Consider the following 19,773-nt stretch of genomic DNA (forward strand, 5'->3'; position numbering starts at 1 on the left):
CTTTACAACTTAACAAAGGTAGCTATTCTTTCTTCCTATTTTATGTATGAGAAAACCAAGTCACAGACAGGTTAAATCACTTGACCAAAGTCACCCAGCTCTTAAGGGCTGAGCTAAATTTTGAAAATATAATCGTCTGACTTCAAAGCCAGCAGGATGTACATTGCACCTACATTAGTCTACATTTTACCACCTGCCATACTGGCCATTAGCACTAGGCAGAAGGGAGGAGTGAGGGGCCTGTGGCACTTGGTAAGAGTGCTCAGCTCCTCGCTGCAGGCCTCCCCACACCACCTAAGCTAGGCCCCTCTAATTATTAGTTCTCTATACAGGCCAGATGGGTGATCCAGACAAGAGGCATAGAAACGCTTTTGAAGCTGGCTTTGAGCTATGTTCACTACTCCAAGTAGTCAATTTAGGTCAAGTATTTCCCAGCCACCTTCCTATAGCCTTTCTTTCTTCTAAGTCCATTTGACTACAGATGCCACCTATCTGACCTCGAGTCCATCAGCAGCTCTGACTGTGGCCCGTCTACCCTGCAACCTGGTTCCCGGTCATAGGGCAAAGCTTGCCTGGAATTGAGATTTTGCAATGGCACTTGGCTTGGTTCCCTGAAGTAAGTCACATGCTCTCAGCTCTCTAGTCCTTCTCCTCTCGTTGGAACTGCCCAAGGGGAAGCTCATATGAAAACAGCAGGTTTCTCCCCATCAGCAAAGATACATCCTTGCCCCCTGTGATGGGCTTGGCTGGTCTGGCAGCCATAGGCAAGCTGTGTTTTATTTGTGAACATCCTTCTTGTTTCAGCAGATAATGGACTCTAGTTAGGAAACAACACAGTAAACACAGCATAAACACTGGATGTTCAGCTGGAATGAGTCTGCATATAAATAAGAGTGCTGGGAGCCTGGGCGGTAATAAGTCAGGAACACAATGGAGAAAGGTTATTAAAAGAAGAGCTTGTAAAAATCTGTGACAAGGCTGAAAGCATGGAGCATTTCTTGATTACAGAAGGACCAAAGATGGAAGCCTATCCCATCTGTGCTCTCACTAACCGAGTTCCTGGACCTCTTACTTAAAATCCGGCTATTACTCACTTTGTTCAATTGTAAAGTTGTGATTTTATGCACTTAAAAATTCTAGGGCGGTTGTGAAGATGTATGCATGAAAGCATTATGAAAAAAGTTACTATTGCTGTACAAATGGAAGGTTATATGATTCTTAATTTTGGAAAGTGGCTGAAATTACTGTTTTATACATCTAAGCCTTCTTATTGGTTTATTATCAAACAAAGCTATCTTTTATAACAGAAATCTCCCAGGGACCTATGAGGCATAAGAGGAATCAAAGGTATTTTCTTCTGTGTTATAGTCAAAACAGAAAGATTCTTTTTGTCGCTTTATATTAGTCAACATATGGTTGGCTATGATGCAATAACAAAGAAACCCAGCAATCCCACTGGCTTAATAACAGTAGCAGAAAAGAGGATGTTCATATCATTCTGAGGCAAGGCCTATTGTGTCTTGGGCTTTTCTGCTGTGTCTGTATTCCACACAGTGAGTTCTGAGTCCTGGGGGGCTTCTGTGACTTCTTGCATTGCCATAGTAGGGGAAGAAAGGGCTGGATCCCATGATGAAATGTTTTTAATAGTGAGACCACCAAAAGGTTTATCACTTCCGCTCTTTTCCATTGTTCAGAACCCATTTCATGGCCTTTATCCAATGGCGAGGGAGGCTGTGACCTGTGGAGGAGTCCATAGATGTCTTGGTGAGTCTGTGTCTGTCTCGCCTTTCATAAAGTTAGTAGCAACTAATGAATACACGGGGGAGCCTTGTAGTCAGGCAAGAGAATAGACTACTGTGATGCTGCTCCAGTGACCTGGAAGCCTGTGGCCAGGATTATGAACTTGCATAGCAGGGGGCAGAACAAGATTCCCCAAGGAACTTACCAACCAGCTGTAGACCTGTGTGGGTTCACTGTGATTTTAGTTCTGAAAAGTGATGTATCTGCTCCCTATTTATTCTGGGTAACACTTAAGTAATTTAACCATATTTCCAGGCTAATTGCTGCCATACTATCTCGGTAGCTATGATATACTTGGGACAGCATTACCTTTTAGCCTTCTAATGCTGAGGCTAATAGCTTTAGTCAGGCATTTTGCTATTGATTAAAATAGCACTTTATTAAAATCCTTGAATCACTGTGTGAATAGAAAAACTTGTTAAATGCAATCATATATATCTTATAACCTAACATCTGGCATTTTCAGAGTTTGAATTCATCATAAATTACTGACATTAGTTACTACCTTCAACCTTTCTCAATTTTAAAGTGATTCAGGGACTTTCCTGGTGATCCAGTGGCTTGGACTCTGTGCTCCCAGTGCAAGGGGCCCGGGTTGGTTCCCTCATTAGGGAACTGGATCCTACATTGCTGCAACTAAAGATTCCTCTACCAATCCTACCCACCCAATGAAGATGAAAAGACCTGGCACAGCCAAATAAATAAATATAAAAAACTAGAGTAATTCAATGGTAACTTTTAGAGTTCTAGAAGATATCCCAGCGTTGAGATTATTGAGATTTTTGTTGTTGTTGTTCAGTTGCTAAGTTGTGTCCAACTCTTCTCAATCCCAAGAACTGCAGCACGTCAGGCTCCCCTGTCCTTTACTATCTCCTGGAGTGTGCACAGATTCATGTCCATTGAGTTGGTGATGCTTTCTAACATTTAAGTTAATTAAACAAGGAGATCATTAGACCAATATTGCTCTAAAGTCATGGTGACCTATGTAAGCAAACCCAAATCTAACCTTAGGTCAGCATGACTTCAAGGTTGCAAAATTGAACCCTAAGGGCAACCAATTGCAAACATCCAACTAGAACTTAAACTCAAGCCAATCAATGATTTCTTTACTTTGCTTCCCCTTTTACTTCATAAAAATCTGTGCTTTAGCTGGAGAACTTCTGGTTTGGCATTACTTGACTGAAACCAACTTTTGCTCGAAAACATTTTAATATGCCTTGGTTTATACTTTAACAGATTCCAAGGTTATATTTTGTGACTTTGAGGCTTTAGTAGAATGGGAATCTATAGGAAGCAATTGTTACCTTAAAATAGCACTCTGTGTTTAACTTAATTTTTTTTTTTTTTTTTAAGTATCTCTTCCAGATGGACAGCCAACTGTTTTCATCAGTGTTTGGAACTTCCCAGCAGTTAAATGCTGGTGTGTAAAGGTTACCTTTTCATTTTATCTTCAACAATGCAGTCTGTTCTTAGACTGAGTCCATTCTCTCTGTTTGTGAGCCTGATGATTTGAATTCACCAATCCTAAACTCCATCTGTTTGTTGCCTGAAAACAGTTGAACAGATTTCAATAAATTTAGAAATTGTAAATAAATAGTTGAATAAGCCTGAAAGATGGGTAAGAGTTAAGCATTGAGGATAGTCAGCCATAACATTTATGACTATGAGATGTCTCCTCATCCACACATCAGATAAGAATTTCCTACTTTCCCACACTCCAAGTGATGACATCATTTCCTTGCATGCTTTGCAGAATAAATTCAGACTACATTTTAACTGCCATATTTGTCCCCTCTGATTTCCCTAGGTTTCTGAAATTAGTCATCTGTACATTCCTTTTGCATTTCCATAAATTTTCCTATAGAAGAAACAAGCAAGAGAAAAATGATAACACAATATATAAAACATTTACATATTATCTTATTCCTAAGGAGTTTGAATATATTCTAACTGTGGAAATTTTGGTGCTTTAAAGGCTATTGAAGCCCCAGGAATTCTGGGGAACACATGCTGATAAAAAATAAAAAGGAATATATGACAAAAACTTCATGTAACAAGAGCTACCTTTTTTTCCCTAGCCATTATTTACTGAAAGTATATTTCAAGCCTTGCTAAGCATTTTCCATATGGTTTTCTATTAATATTTACAAAGAATTTGTGACTTATATTTTCTGTCCTCATTTAACAGATAAGAAAAGCAAGTCTGAAAAAGGTTAAGTACCTTGCCAAAATCACAAGGCTGGTAAGTAGAAAAGCTGGGTCTCAAACACAAGCCTCTCTATTCTCATCTTTTGATTTCTTCTGTTTGTTTTTTATTGAAGGGGTTGGGTGGTGCCAGTGAAAGAACTTCTTCAAGTTCTTTGTTGCTTCCAGAAAGTCTGTGTTGATTAGGTAAAAGAATATGTTCAAGCTTTTGTTTCATAGATGTCTTTGATATTTCTATTTCAGATGATTCTTTTAAAGGGATGGCTAGGGCACACACACTAACTTCGTTCTATACACACAATACTCAGAGATGGATACAGGCATCTGAACATGATTAGAATCATTTTATCTCTGTATTTCTACCATGAAATAGAAGTTTAAAATGCATTTTGGGTCCTGTTTGTTTTTGTATTGTCAAACCTTCTAGACCTTTCACTGATTTACCTTCCTAAAAAATTAAACTTTATTGAGATGTAATTGACATACATTTAAATGAACCCATTATAACTGTACAATTCACTGAGTTCCGGTTAATATTCACACCCATGTAACCACAGAAACAGTTGTTGTTGTTCAGTTGCTCTCTTGTGTCTAACTCTTTGCAACCCCATGGACTGCAGCACACCAGGCTTCCCTGTCCATCACCAGCTCTTGGAGCTTGCTCAAACTCATGTCCATCGAGTCGATGATGCCATCCAACCATCTCATCCTCTGTCATCCCCGTCTCCTCCTGCCTTCAATCTTTCCCAGCATCAGGGTCTTTTCCAATGATTCAGTTCTTCACATCAGGTGGCCAAAGGATTGGAGTTTCAGCTTCAGCATCAGTCCTTCCAAAGAATATTCAGGATTGATGTCCTTTAAGATTGACTGGTTGGACCTCCTTGCAGTCCAAGGGACTCAAGAGTTTTCTCCAACACCACAGTTCAAAAGCATCAGTTCTTCAGTGCTCAGCCTTCTTCATGGTCCAACTCTCACATCCATACGTGACTAATGGAAAAACCATAGTCTGGGCTATACATACCTTTGTCAGCAAAGTAATGTCTCTGCTTTTTAATATGCTGTCTAGGTTTGTCATAGCTTTTCTTCCAAGGAGCAAGTGTCTTTTCATTTTACGGCTGCAGTCACCATCTGCAGTGATTTTGGAGCCCCCCAAATAAAGTCTCTCACTGTTTTCATTGTTTCCCCATCTATTTGCCATGAAGAATTGGGACCAGATGCCATGATCTTCATTTTTGAATGTTGAGTTTTAAGCCAGCTTTTTCACTCTCTTCTTTCACCTTCATCAAGAGGTTCTTTAGTCCTTCTTGGTTTTAGCCATAAGGGTGGTGTTATCTGCATATCTGAGGTTACTGATGTTTCTCCAGGCAATCTTGATTCCAGCTTGTGCTTCATCAGTTCAGTTCAGTTCAGTTCAGTCGCTCAGTCATGTCCGACTATTCGCGACCCCGTGAATCACAGCACGCTAGGCCTCCCTGTCCATCACCAACTCCCAGAGTTCACTCAGATTCATGTCCATCGAGTGAGTGATGCCATTCAGCCATCTCATCCTCTGTTGTCCCCTTCTCCTCCTGCCTCCAATCCCTCCCAGCATCAGAATCTTTTCCAATGAGTCAGCTCTTCACATGAGGTGGCCAAAGTACTGGAGTTTCAGCTTCAGCATCATTCCCTCCAAAGAAATCCCAGGGCTGATATCCTTCAGAATGTGCTTCATCCAACCCGGCATTTCACATGATGTACTCTGCATATAAGTTAAATAAACAGGGTAACAATATACAGCTTTGACATACTCCTTTCCCAATCTGGAACAAAGATAGAAATTTCCATTATTCCAGAAAGTTCCTTCCAATCTGTATATAGTCCATCCCTATAACTACATATTTAGCTCATGACAAGTCATCTTTATGTGACTGTAGAGTAGATTTGCATGTTAAGAAATGAATCATACAATATTCTTTGTGCTCCTTTTTTTCTTCTCAGAATAGTATTTTTGAGACTTTACCTTTTAAAAACTGAAGTATAGTTGATTTTCAATATTATATTCATTTCAGGTGTGCAGCATAGTGATTCAATAGTTTTGCATTTTATACTCCATTATAAGTTATTACAAGATAATGGCTGTAATTCCCCATGCTATACAGTAAACTCTTGTTGCTTATCTATTATATACATGGTAGTTTGTATTATATCTTTGAATTCCATAATCCTAATTTATCCCTCCCCCTTTCTCTCACCCCTTTGGTAATCACAGGTTTGTTGTCTATATCTTTGTCTGCTTCTGTTTTGCATACATTCATTTGTATTTTTTTTAGATTCCATATATAAGTGGTAGCATACAGTATTTGTCTGTCCCTGTCTTATTTATTTTATTAAGCAGAATATTCTCTAGGTCCTTCTATGTTGCTACAATTGGCAGCATTCTATTCTTTTTCTGTCTGAGTAACATTCCTATCTATCTATCTAATACATATATGTATAATATCTTCTCTATCCATTCATCAAGACACACCTTTTCTGATGCATGTGTCCATCATACATGGTTCTTTTTATAGGAGGGTGGTATATATTGTATATGCACAAACACAATTTATCTATTCTCCTGTTGGTGGATATTGAGGTGGATTTTTTTCTGGGGTTATTATGAATAAACCTATTATGAATATTTTGAATATGTATTTTTGTTATAGGTGCTTTTATTTCTCTTGAGTAAATATTTCAAAGTAGGATTGCTGGTTAATATGATAAAGGTATGTCTAACTTATAGGAAACTAATCAACTATTTGCCAAAGTGGCATATTCTTACCAGCAACTCTCATACACTCCTGTGTGGAGCTCCAGTTTCTCACTAATCTGACCAACTTTTGGTATTGCCAGTTTTTTAAAATATTGGCCATCCCAGTGTGTGCAGTCATTTTTATTTGCATTTCCTGATGATGTTTATTGAAGCATATTTTCAGGAGCTTATATAACTTTTTTGATGTTTCATTTTAAATATTTTATCCACTTGGAAAACTGGACTGTGTCTTAGCATGTGTGCTAGGGATTCCCTGGTGGCTCAGATGGTAAAAAAAAAAAAAAAAAAAACACCTGCCTGTGATGCAGGAGACCCAAGTTTGATCCCTGGGTCAGGAAGATCCCCTGGGAGAAGGGAGTGGCAATCCACTCCAGTATTCTTGCCTGGAGAATTCCATGGACAGAGGAGCCTGGTGGGCTGTAGTCCATAGGTTCACACTGAGTTGGACACGACTGAGTGACTAGCTTTCCGAGTGATTAGCTTTCACTTTCATTTTTCATGTGTGCTAAGTTGCTTCAGTCATGTCCGACTGTTTGAGTCCTCATGGTCTGTAGCCCACCAGGCTCCTCTGTCCAAGGGATTCTCCAAGCAAGAATCCTGGAGTGTGTTTCCTTGACCCTCTCCAGGGTTGTGTCTTCATATTGTTGAGTTATAGGAGTTACAGTGTACTTTCTAGATAGAAGTCATTTTTCAGATATATGTAGTGCAAATATATTATTGTAGACTATCATCCTGACAGGCTACAGTCCATGGGGTCACAAAGAGCTGGACATGACTGAGTGACTGAGCACACGTGCAGTGATGTGTACCACAATGTGTCTGTCATCTGGTATTTTGCTTCTCTCCAATACTGAACAGGGTGCTTCTGAACATATCACATGTCTGTGATCCCTCCAAACTGTTCCAAGGGCTTTCATATCCAGTATCTTAATATGTCTCCAAATCAATCTGTGAGTGGTGCAGGGCAGGTCGTTTTAACCTTGAGAAATATTGTGAGGCCAAACACAGATCAAGAGAAAGAAAAGAGAAAGATGCAGTTTTGTTGTTCCCACAGTTCCCTGGGGAAAATGCAGCATGCCATGCAGGGCCACTAGGGGAAGCATCAGGGTTGATAATGAAGCAAAGGGAAGAACACGTGGGTAAGCACCTTCACTGGGGTTTCCGCAGGAAGGAAAGAGCAAGGCAGGGCCAACAGACTCAGAATTGGCTAACTTGGATAATCTCAGTAGACTCTGTGCCATAAGGGCTGTCAAGAATTCTGTTACTTGGCCCTAGGATGATTAAGATGGGTTTATAGAGGCCTGAAGTATGAGGGTTTGATAAGGGAGGTGGTTGGGAGTGTAGACTTACTTGGCTACTCAAGAAGGGAAACTGACTGGCCTCTAGTCAGGTGCTCAAAATTGGGTCAAGAAAGTGCTTAAAAGCTAATTTACAGAGGTATTATTTATCGCCCCCATTTTACTTTAGGAAACTGGGTCACATTAGGGTTAGATCATTTACCCAAGCTCTTCTAATTATTTCCTAGAGGGCCCCTAGGGTTAGAACACAAAAATCTGATTTGCTGATGAATATGCTCCCAGTGCCTTACCTTACATATAAGGGAGCTTTAATAAATTCTTCCATGAATCACACTACCCAATCTGAGCCTGAGTTCCCCACTTTGTGGCCTCATTTAGGCGTGTGGCCCTTCCTCTTGTCATACAAGACCATGATGTGTTGGTGTGCCAGAGAGGGCACTGGACTCAAGAAGTGCCTTCTTACTCCAGTTTTCAGTGAAGGCAGTCTTTCCATTTGCCTTCGTCACAGGGATTATAGACATGTAGTATGGTTCTAAGAGGAAGCAATAAGAAAAAAATAGCAGATATGAAGGTCAGGGGGGCAGCTTTCCAGAGAATGACAATAATGAGTGAATTAAGCTTTTCCCAAACTAGATTTCCCTAGCACAAGGGTTAGCCAAAAACTTCAATGCCGTTGTTTTATAGACTGCATGCATAGAACCATCACATTTAATGATTCTCTGACAGCCTCTAGAACTAAATGGTGCTTCTCCCAGCCCCATTTTCCAAGCAGTGCTGTTCAAGGCAAGCCTGCTGACTGTTGAATCCAGCTTTCTGGGAAACAGCAAATTATGAGAAGTTGGCATGCGGTGATATTTAGACCATATGAATACGAAGACCTATTTGCAAACGCTATAGAAAACCTAAATTGAGTTAATTTCAATTTCTTGAGTTGAAACACTGAATTAAAAAACAATTTAAATGTCTCCCTCTTTTAGAAAAAAATCAATGCTTTAAAATTAATTTCATTTTTTAAATGTACTGTTAACTCAATAAAGCCTTTTGGGCTTTTTAAGCTAATTGTCTTTGAACTCATTTTAAATTCAAAGTCTTTATAATTTTGATAATATTTTAAATGCTATCCTTGTTGTAGCAGTTCATACTATAAATGTAAAAGGATACAGAAAAAAAACTAATGAGGCTCTTGTCTAAGAATGATACACATTTTTTTTTCCAGAGAAAATTTATTTGTGAAAGAACAAACATATTACTAATTTAACATAGGGCTATTCATTAATGATACACTTATATTTTAACCTTCTGTATTACTTTAGTCAGAGAAGGCAATGGCCCTTTTTAGAACAGGAGGAGTTATCCCATTTTGTTTAATGAAATCATATGTGTGTGTGTGTCTATAGGTATATATGTACAGAGAAAAAATTTCTAAATTCATAGAAAAAAATCCAAAAGACTCCACAATAGAATGTTATCTCTAGGGAATAGACAACATGAGTATTTTGCTGTAATGTTTGTACTTTTATTATCTTAACTTGATTATTGCTAGCAAGTTGTTGAAATTTTTATAACTGACAGAACAAGCAATCTAAAACATATTTTAAGCTCCAAATCAAACAAGCTCTGAATATGGTCAGTTCATTTTGGTCACATGGGAATAGCATTTAAGACACTTCTTAACAGTTTGGTCATATATTATGAACAATTTTCCTTGCCATGTGTCTTCCACAATGACAATATTTTAAATAGTTTCATAATATCACACTTTATAAATATATAATCACTCACTGTCAAGTTTCAGATTTCAATGGGAACGCATATTCATTGGGAATAATACAAACATGAGGTTGAAAAGTAAATGGATTCTCTTCTCACTTTCTGCTTCTCAAAATGAACACATTTTTAAAAGTTTAATGGTACATTTTTCTAGACGTTTTACTATTTACACACATATTCAAACAGTACAAGAGAGTATCCAATCAGTTCAGTTCAGTTCAGTCACTTAGTCGTGTCCAACTCTTTGCAACCCCATGGACTGCAGCACACCAGGCTTCCCTGTCCATTACCAACTCCTGGAGCGTACTCAAACTTACGTCCATAGAGTTGGTGATGCCATCCAACCATCTCATCCTCTGTCATCCCCTTCTCCTCCTCTGTCATCCCCTTCCCCTCCCACCTTCAATCTTTCCCAGCATCAGGGTCTTTCCCAATGAGTCAATTCTTCTCATCAAATGGCCAAAGTATTGAAGTTTCAGCTTCAGCATCAGTCCTTCCAATGAATATTCAGGACTGATTTCCTTTAGGATTGGCTGGTTGGCTTTCCTTGCAGTCCAAGGGACTCTCAAAGAGTCTTCTCTAACAAACACCATAGTTCAAAAACATCAATTCTTCGGTGCTCAGCTTTCTTTATAGTCCAACTCTTACATCCATACATGACTACTGGAAAACCTTAGCTTTGACTAGACGGACCTTTGTTGGCAAAGTAATGTGTCTGCTTTTTAATATGCTGTCTAGTTTGGTCATAGCTTTTCTTCCAAGGAGCAAGCATCTTTTAATTTCATGGCTGCAGTCACCATCTACAGTGATTTTGGAGCCCCCCAAAATAAAGTCTCTCCCTGTTTCCATTGTTCCCCATCTATTTTCCATGAAGTGATGGGACTGGATGCCATGATCTTAATTTTCTGAATGTTGAGTTTAAAGCCAACTTTTTCACTCTCCTTTTTCACTTTCATCAAGAGGCCCTTTAGTTCTTCTTCACTTTCTTCAAAGTATCCCATGGAATACCCAATGGAAAGAAACAATTCTTTCTCTGTCCCACACCTTCTTTTTACTGTTTCATTTTTTAATACTTCTAATAGTATTAATAATTTAGGTATGATTTATCAACTTAAAATACCATTTGTTGATTTGCTTAGTATATGATGTATTTCTGTCACACAACTTCCTTTTCCTTTCAATCTTCAATTACCTTATTTTAGTTTTGTCTATTGGTTTATTTCCTTGTTTTGAAACTATATTAAATATCTGTTTCTTTTTTTAAAATTTATTTATTTTAATTGGTGGCTAATTACGTTATAATATTGTGGTGGTTTTTGCCATACACTGGCATGAATCAGCCACGGGTATACATGTGTCCCCCATCCCAAATCCCCCTCCCACCTCACTCCCTATCCCATCCGTCTGGGTTGTCCCAGTACACTGGCTTTGAGTGCCCTGTTTCATGCATTGAACTTGGACTGGCCACCTATTTCACATATGGTAATATACATGCTTCAATGCTATTCTCTCAAATCATCCCACCCTTGCCTTCTCCCACAGAGTCCAAAAGTCTGTTCTTTATATCTGTGTCTCTTTTGCTGTCTCATGTATAGAGTCATCGTTACCATAAATATCTGCTTCTTGACCCATCTACATACAATTACATTGTCTTGCTCCTTGAGGGCTAGGGGTGACCAAGGGTTAGGAACCTAGATTCCATATGTTTTGCGTGGCATTTGCACACATGTACCAGGATTCTCACTCATTCCATGACTCAACTCTTCCTTTTAGAGCAGCCATAGATCCTAGTGTCACTGAAAACAGACTCAGAAAAGACACAGAAAACCCATAGAAAAGGAAAGGCAGAAGAAATGTGTAGCCAGAGCTCCTGGATTGTCTCCTTCTACTGTCTTGAATTCATTTAGGACCCAGATTTGCATGTACGGGCATAAGGCCCATGGAGGCTTTAAGATAGTGACTAAAGAAAGTATTTATCCTCTTCTTTAGATGTGCTCAAGAGCAAGACAGAGGATGAGGTCAGAAGATCTGTCATCAGATGCACTTCAATATTTCCCCAATTAATAACTGTCTTCCAAAGGGTAAGGTCACCAAGGAAAGGGCTGGGACTTCCTGGAAGAGTTTTCAAAGAAGCATTATTTCAATGGCTTGATCTTTCAGCCTGGGATCATGCACAGCTTGACAGATTTTATTCAGACAGAATGGTTTTCCTATACTCCTACTAATTCTGGGCAGAAAGGCAGGAGGATTTGGGGAAACAGCAACTGTTGTGATGGAGAAGCTGCTGTCCTCCTCACCCTTACAGAGGTAATCCTCATATCTGCACAGCACTTCTCGAACCATCCTCAAATCCATCCTCAGGTAGATGACACAGGAAATTCACATTAGTCAGACCTAACCTGCCTATTGCAGGAAGGGGGACCCCTTCCAGGACCCAAGAGTGGGTTCTTGTCTAACACTCGGAAATAAATTGTCTGAGGAGACACAGAAGCTAACAAAACAAGAGATTTAATTGCAAAGGGTGCCTGAGCAGAGAACCGGTAGGGTAAGGGAACCCAGGAGAACTGCTCTGCCACGTGACTCACAGTCTCGGATTTTATGATGAAAGGATTAGTTTCCGGGTTGTCTTTGGCCAATCACGCTGACGCAGAGTCCTTCCTGGTGGCATACACATTGCTCAGCCAAGATGGATGCCACGAGAAGGATTCTGAGAGGTGGTTGGACATGTGGTGTCTCCTTCTTATCTTTCCCAAACTCTTCCGGTTGGTGGTGGCTTATTAGTTCCGTGTTCCGCACCAGGACCTCCTGTTGTAAAACAACCCATGCAAGTGGGTACTACGGTGCCTGGCCAGGGTGGGCAGTTTCAGTCAGTGTGCTTCCCCTAACTCACCCACTCTTCAGCCAGAACAAGCGAGGTCTGCTTCACTTAACACTGCTTTTTTAATCAGCAAGGGTTTCTCCGACCTTGTTTTTACCATATTCCACTTCCGCCTCCTTCTTATAAGACTGTAGCTAATTCTCACTTTTGGCTCCACTTCTACTTTTCGGCAAAATCCTTGATTTTTGTGATTATATTTCCTCTCTCTAACAGTTGTTTTACCATCTAATTGCCTGTCTCTTCTTTTTTTGAAATGACTCATTTTTATCCAGTCTTTGTAAGGCATTCTACTTGGTATACATTAAAAAAAAACAAAAAAAACCCTCTCTTTTCATATTTGTCTTCCATTGGTTTGTATGATGTTTAATTAAACTACATCATTACAAGAGCATACATACAGGCATGAATGGTTGGGACACAATCACGGCTGACATGGCTTCACATCCCACTCGATTGTTGGAAGTGACAGTGTTAATATATATCAGAAATTAGCCAACTAGCAGAGAGCTTCAGCATGCTGTGTCATCAGTCAATGTGATTCACCAAAGACATGGAGGGGATTTATTAAACAGCTGGTTAATGGAGAGCAGCTCAGAGAGCTTGCACTTCCATGAATTCTACAAAGATGAGTCATCAGAACTCTGCATCACAGAGGACACTGCTTGCATCCTGGGGACCTGAGTCTTAACCAGCCTGTGTGTGGCTAGCACCTTGGCAGATCCATTTTGGATGTGGGAGGCTGGCAGGTTGTAGGGATGGTTCAGACTACCCTGAAATTGTCTTCCAAATTTCATAGTTCCATACCAGCATCACTAAACTGTGAACTGAGCATAGCTCCAACGATATCTGTTATGGTGGGTTTACTAATGCCTCCCCTCCCCTATAAATGTCCGTATCCTAATCCTTAGAACTTGTGAATATATTAGGTTACAAAGGGAAGTTAAGGTTGCAGATGAAATTAATGTTGCTCATCACTGTGTCTTAAAAATAGGAAAATTATCCTGGTGGGCCTGATGCAACCAGAAGGGTCCTTAAAAGTGGGAGAGAGTGAGCTGAAAGGCGTTGTGAACCTGGAGAAGCTCAGAATAATCAGTCAGAAGGATTCAACCTCTGAGTATGGAAAGGACCATAAGTGAAGAACTGTGAGTATCCTCTAGAAGCTGGGAAAGGCAAGAAAAAGGAATTCTCCCTATAAAGGAACGCAGTCCTGCCTACACCTTGATTTTAGCCTTGAGAGACATGCCTCAGACTTCTGACCTCCAAACTGTAAGATAATAAGTTTGTGTGGTTCTTTTCAAGTTTTTTTTTTTTTTTTTAATGTGGATCCTTTTTAAAGTCTTTATTGAATTTATTACAATATTGCCTCTGTTTTATATTTTGGTTTTTTGGCCGTGAGGCATGTGTGATCTTCCTGACCAGGGATTGAACCCACACTCCCTGCATTGGAAGTGAACTCTTAACCACTGGATCACCAGGGAAGTCCCTGGTTTGCATTTTTTTTTAAGTGGCTACATTTGTCATTCTTTGTTATGGCAGCATAGGTGATTGGTACATCTGTCTTCTTACCTCTGTGACATCTTTCCCTTTCCTAATAAAGGAAATACATTTATGGGATTTGTTTAATGTAAGCCCCATATTTTACAAATCTTCCTGCTCCCCACTATGTTTAAAAGCAGTTCGAAAGCTGCTGCTTGTGACTAGAGGAATGTAAAATAAAGGGCCAAACCTCTTTGCAACAAAATGTTTGAAACGCTTTCACTATCCAAGGAGAACTTTGAAACAGCAGCTCTTTCATGGATGGAGAAAGAGCAGGGAGCATGAAGTGCTCTGTGATGTGCCACGATGGATGAGCCAGAGTCCTGGGTGAGCGAGTGTCAGGCCCCGTTTGGAGATGGGAGGGCCTCTAGGGCAGCTGGCACCCCCTGCTGTGCTCAGCCAGATTGGTCCCCAGAGTGACCTTGCGAACACTGGTCACTGCCAAGTTTATCTTGGTCAGTGTTGTCTATCAGCACAGAACCTCTTCCATTTAGACAGTGAGGCCCCAGGGAGTCACAAGAAAAAGCAACACCAAAAAGAACACAGGTTTCCCAGGTGGAGCTAATGGTAAAGAATCTGCCTGCCAATACAGGAGATCTGAGTTTGATCCTGGGTCTGGAAGATCCTCTGGAGTAGGAAATGTCAACCCATCCAGAATTTTTGCCTGGGAAATCCCATGGACAGAGGAACCTGGTAGGCTACAGTTCATGGGGTCAGAAGGAGTCAGACACGACTGGGTACACACACATAAAGAGAACATGCACTGTTAAGTCCCTGGGGCTTTATACAAACAGCAGAGGAACCAGAAGGAGGGAGCAAAACATCTCATGGCAGGTGCAGGGCCTGTTGAGGACTGTAAAGAGGTGGGACTATCCTCAACTCAAAATACAAGAGAGATGAGATATGTGTGCAGACTAACAACTTACCAGTGGTGGCAATTCAGTCCTGAGTGAGCGCCCTGGTGGTTAGTGTTTTGGAATTATAGGTTAGACTTTCACCCTCGGCTCAGGGGTGTGTGTGTGTGTGTGTGTGTGTGTGTGTGTGTGTGTGTGAGTATGTGTGTGTATGTATGTTGGTGGCCCAGTGTTAAGGAAGGAGATTAGCAGAAGAGGAAGATGTTTGGGGTTCTGGACAGGTGTCTGAGTGTCAGCACATACACTTGCTCAACTGACCCCTGGTTGACCAAAAGGAATAATGCAGAAGATTCTGTTATAAGGCTTATCCTGAGTGAGAAGCTTGGGCAAGCAGGCTCTCAGCAGTTTATAGCAGTTCTCTAATTTTGAGCTAAGAAAATGTACTTGGTCTCATTGATAGAGATTCTCTGAGCTTCACGAGAATAGGAAAAATAAATAGCATTTCTGAAATATTAAGAATTTAGAGATGAGAGACAAGGGTGGCCATAATGGATGTGTGGCTTGGGACAAGGTATTTCACCTGAGACTTGAATCTTATTGTATAAAATGGGGTCAAGGGTGGCCTCTGTATTCTCAGACTTAAGAATCAAGTGAGATAAACATAGAATACTTGGTAAACTTTTAAGTACTTTGCTTGTTTCACTATTGTTTATAGATTGACTGTAATTTGTACCAATTTGTCAGAATTACCAAAGCTTTATAACAATTTTTCTGCCAAGGTATTTTATGGTTAAAGGATGAATTGATTTTTTATTGACCCTGTGATCTTTCTCAGTTGCCACCTCATATCTCTTCTCCTTCTCTTGACAAAAATCCCATGTTTCCACTTTCCACCCCATTCACTCATCTTTCCCCATCACACTGGTTTATATATCTTCATTGGTTTACTGAAATTACTCTGGACGAGGCCACCAATGATCTTCTAATTGTCAGATTCTATGATAGTAACAATAATAGTGACGGGAATAGCTAATGTTTATTGAGCCTTCATTATGTCAGGCATGTTTCTAAGTGACTTATATGTATTAACTCACTTAACTTTATCCTGTGATATAGGTAGTAGTATCCATCAGGTCGACACTGATGGAAACTGTATGGAAACTGCAGCAGAGAGAGGTGTCCCTTGCCTGGGTCAAAGTTTAAAAGCAGCAGAGACAAGACACGAACCCAGGAACTCATACTCAAACGTACACTTATAATCATCAGGTTGAGCTACCTATGACATTTAGACGAGACCCTCTAGATGTGGATATTATTTTCTTTTTATTATTTATTTTTATTTATCTATTTATTTTTGGTGTGGAGCCATTTTTAAAGTCTATATTGTATTTGTTACAATATTGTTTCTTTTTTTATGTTTTGTTGCTTTGGCCAGGAGGCATGTGGAATCTTAGCTCCCCAATTAGGAATCAAACCCACATCCCTGCATTGGAAAGCAAAGTCTTAACCAATGAACCATCAGGCAAGTCCCTGGATATTGCTTTCAGTGACAGTCCCAGGTTGTGGATGGGGGATTGAAAAGCCAAGTGACTGTGGGTTATTAACGCAGTGGAGTTGCAATAGTCTGAGAATGCCCTGCTCTTGGTTTTGAGAGGTTTGCCAATGAGCCAAGGTTGGCAGCCTTGCTGAGAGTCTTTGGTCTGGGGCTGTGACCAGGCAAGTGTGGAAGAGATGGCTGAAGAGCCTGTAATGGGAGCCAAGGAGAGCCTAGCTGGGTATTTGGATGAGTCACCAGGAGGAGGGAGGGATCAGTTCCTCCAGATCTGGGGCACAGGCAGGGTTAGGAGGGAGGTTCTTGGGAAATCAGGGTGAATTTCAAAACCTCTCTGTGGCACTTCGGGAGCTTTAGGATCTGTGGTTTCCTGATACATGTGTGATCCTGTCTTCAGGCTTTGTGATGATGATAAATGCCTAATGTTCCTTGGTGGTCCTCATATCTTCAGAACTTGGCTTAACATGGCAAACTGGCTGTTCTAATAAATCAGACGGTATCCTCAGACACCCTTGTTAACTTCCTCTCTGCCTCCCTAGGGGCGCAGTGAAGCTGAAAAGAAAAAGCAGAGCACATTGCAGTCTGCCCGTGTACATGTCTGCGTCCAACAGAGATGTGAGAGGAAAGGAGGGAAGGCAGAGTGACATTTTGAATGCTACTTTGAGGGAAAACCCTCAAAAATTAAATAGAGCTTTAATCAACTAGAATACAGATGTGTTAGCTTGCCTGTTCTGGGATAAGTTATTTTTTCAGATACCCGTAAAGCAGTTCAGCCACTGATAAATTTGACAAGTTGAGACATGGTCCCTTCAAAAGCAATGTTGGATAATTTGCCAGTTATTTTATGACAGCCATTTAGTGACCATAAAATGTAAGTGAGAGTCGACAGTGTAAATATACCTCACATTCCCAATCAATGGAGTCACTAAGAGAGGACTCAGGGAGCACTCCAGAGTGACTTCATATACCATGTCTGCAGTGTACACGTGTGTGTGTGTGTGTGTGTGCATGTGGATATGAATGTAGGCATGGATGAAGTCCACTTTGAATAAAAATATTTTATTTTGTCCGCAGAATGAAAAAAATTTGACAAGACAATTCTCTCTATGGCTAGAAAAATGTTGGTCTTTGTCTCTAGAATAAAACATCTTGAGTCTGGAAATCTAACAGGTACTCAAATAACAGTGTCTCAAATGGACACCAAACTGGACAATCTCTATTTTGGGAGACCAATTTCATCCATGAATTTCCCACCTACTCCTGAAACTCATACCCCTGTTGGAAACATGACTGAGATATTCTCATGGTCCTGTAGAAGCCCCCAGTCTCTGTTCCCTGGGCAGGGGATCAAATTACCTACCATGATCCCTTCTCACTCTCTGCTTCTTAATAATAGAACATTGCCCTACTCTGAGTTTTAGCTGGGAGTATGTCCACATCTACAGAGACAGAGCTTGATTACTCAGCCTCCCTATGGTCTAGCTGTGGCCTGTGATTAAATTTTGATCAAGAAAGTGATGATGATAGAGGCGATGTAGGCAAACTTCCAAACTGAGTTTTATAATGAAACTCTGTCCTTTTCTCTCCTTCTTTCCCCCTCCCATCTGATTAGGAAGTGGCCATCAAAGCTCCTCCCTTGAACCCAGAAATGGAAGCTTCTGATTAAGGATGGCAGAGTTACTTCAACTCCCTGGACTGTTGGATGAGATAGAAATGAAATTCTCTTTTACTGAAACTTCTGGATTTGGGGTCTCTTTGTTATACCAGCTTCCCTATAACCTAACTAAAAGGCCAATTTGTACCCTGAAATATTCTGGCTGACATCTCCCAACAAAGCCTCGATCCCTGAAGACTAGACAGAGCTGCATGAGAGCAGAGCTCAAGACCTTGTGGTCTGTTGAAACTATGACTCCTTGGAAAGTTAAGAAATGGAATTCATTGCAGTAGCTGGGAGAACATACCATCAACAAATTCACCCTTAAATGTTTTGTTATTCTTGCCGATTGTGTAACTTTTGATTTTGATATAATTTAAAAATTATACAAAACTTATAAAGAAGTCACAAGAGTATTACAGGAACTTCTGCAAACCTCCTTTTCAGATTTACTGACTGCTGTGTCCATTTATTTCCTCATTCTCCTCTATTATGTGTGTGTCTATGAATATCATCTTTTTATCTGAATTGTTTGGGAGTAAGGATACTATCTTTTATGATTTTGCACTTTTGGGAAAAACATAGCCCAGTTATTTACAGGATGTTCCTGAAACGTGATTTGATTCAGGTTATGTAATATATTTGAGCAGGAATGTCATAAAAGCGATGCTGTGCCTTCTCAGTGCCTTATATCAGGAGTCTAGTGATACCCATTTGTCACTTGGATCATTGGATAAAGGTGTTATTCACCAGCGTTTTCCAATGCAAGGTTATACTTTTTCTCTATTAATTAGTAAATGTGTGGGCAGAGACTATGGGACCATGTCAGTATCCTGTTACTCATCATGCTTTTTGCTACCAGTTTTAACATCTGTTGTTAAATTTTATACACTAGGAATTTTAGCATAGATTTACCTGAAGAAAGCATGTTGTCATAAGAAGGTGCTTAGGACTATCTACCTTGGAAGAAAGAGATCTGGAGTCTAATTTCAGCCCTTCAAACCCACACCTTGATATTACCCACTCCCCCCCCCATTTTTTAAAAAAAAAATATTATTCTTGGGCTAAATGACTTCTTTCTGGTTTCTCTGAATCCAAGGATCTGGTGTTTATAGACAGGGTACTGCTGGCATCATCAGAAGGACAGTTTGTAGAGATGCAAAGTTCTCAGATGCTTTGTAGGATCCTTAGCATCCCTGGCTCCAGAAGTTTTCTGCACTGGAGAGGTTTTACGATATGGCTGTCCATTTTTTCACACATCTCCTAACAAGAGGTGGGGCATATGTTACCCCCCCTTGAAACTGGGTGTACCTGAATTTGACCAATGTGCTTGTGTGTTAGTCACTTAGTTGTGCCCGACTCTTGGCGACCCCATGGACTGCAGCCCACCAGGCTCCTCTGTCCATGGGATTTTCCAGGCAAGGATACTGGAGTA

At 40.3% G+C, this 19,773-nt stretch overlaps 1 long non-coding RNA gene across 1 annotated transcript; it reads left to right on the forward strand.

The window, feature by feature from the left end:
- The first annotated feature begins 821 nt into the window (after positions 1-821).
- Positions 822-19,005, forward strand: LOC133257375 (uncharacterized). Its single transcript, XR_009739520.1, has 6 exons — positions 822-1,764; positions 3,989-4,042; positions 11,854-11,945; positions 13,734-13,884; positions 17,759-17,854; positions 18,297-19,005. It is a non-coding gene; the product is annotated as an uncharacterized LOC133257375 (long non-coding RNA).
- Positions 19,006-19,773: the final 768 nt, after the last annotated feature.

Source organism: Bos javanicus, chromosome 11 (assembly GCF_032452875.1).
Source record: "Bos javanicus breed banteng chromosome 11, ARS-OSU_banteng_1.0, whole genome shotgun sequence".
NCBI classification, from domain to species: Eukaryota; Metazoa; Chordata; class Mammalia; order Artiodactyla; family Bovidae; genus Bos; species Bos javanicus.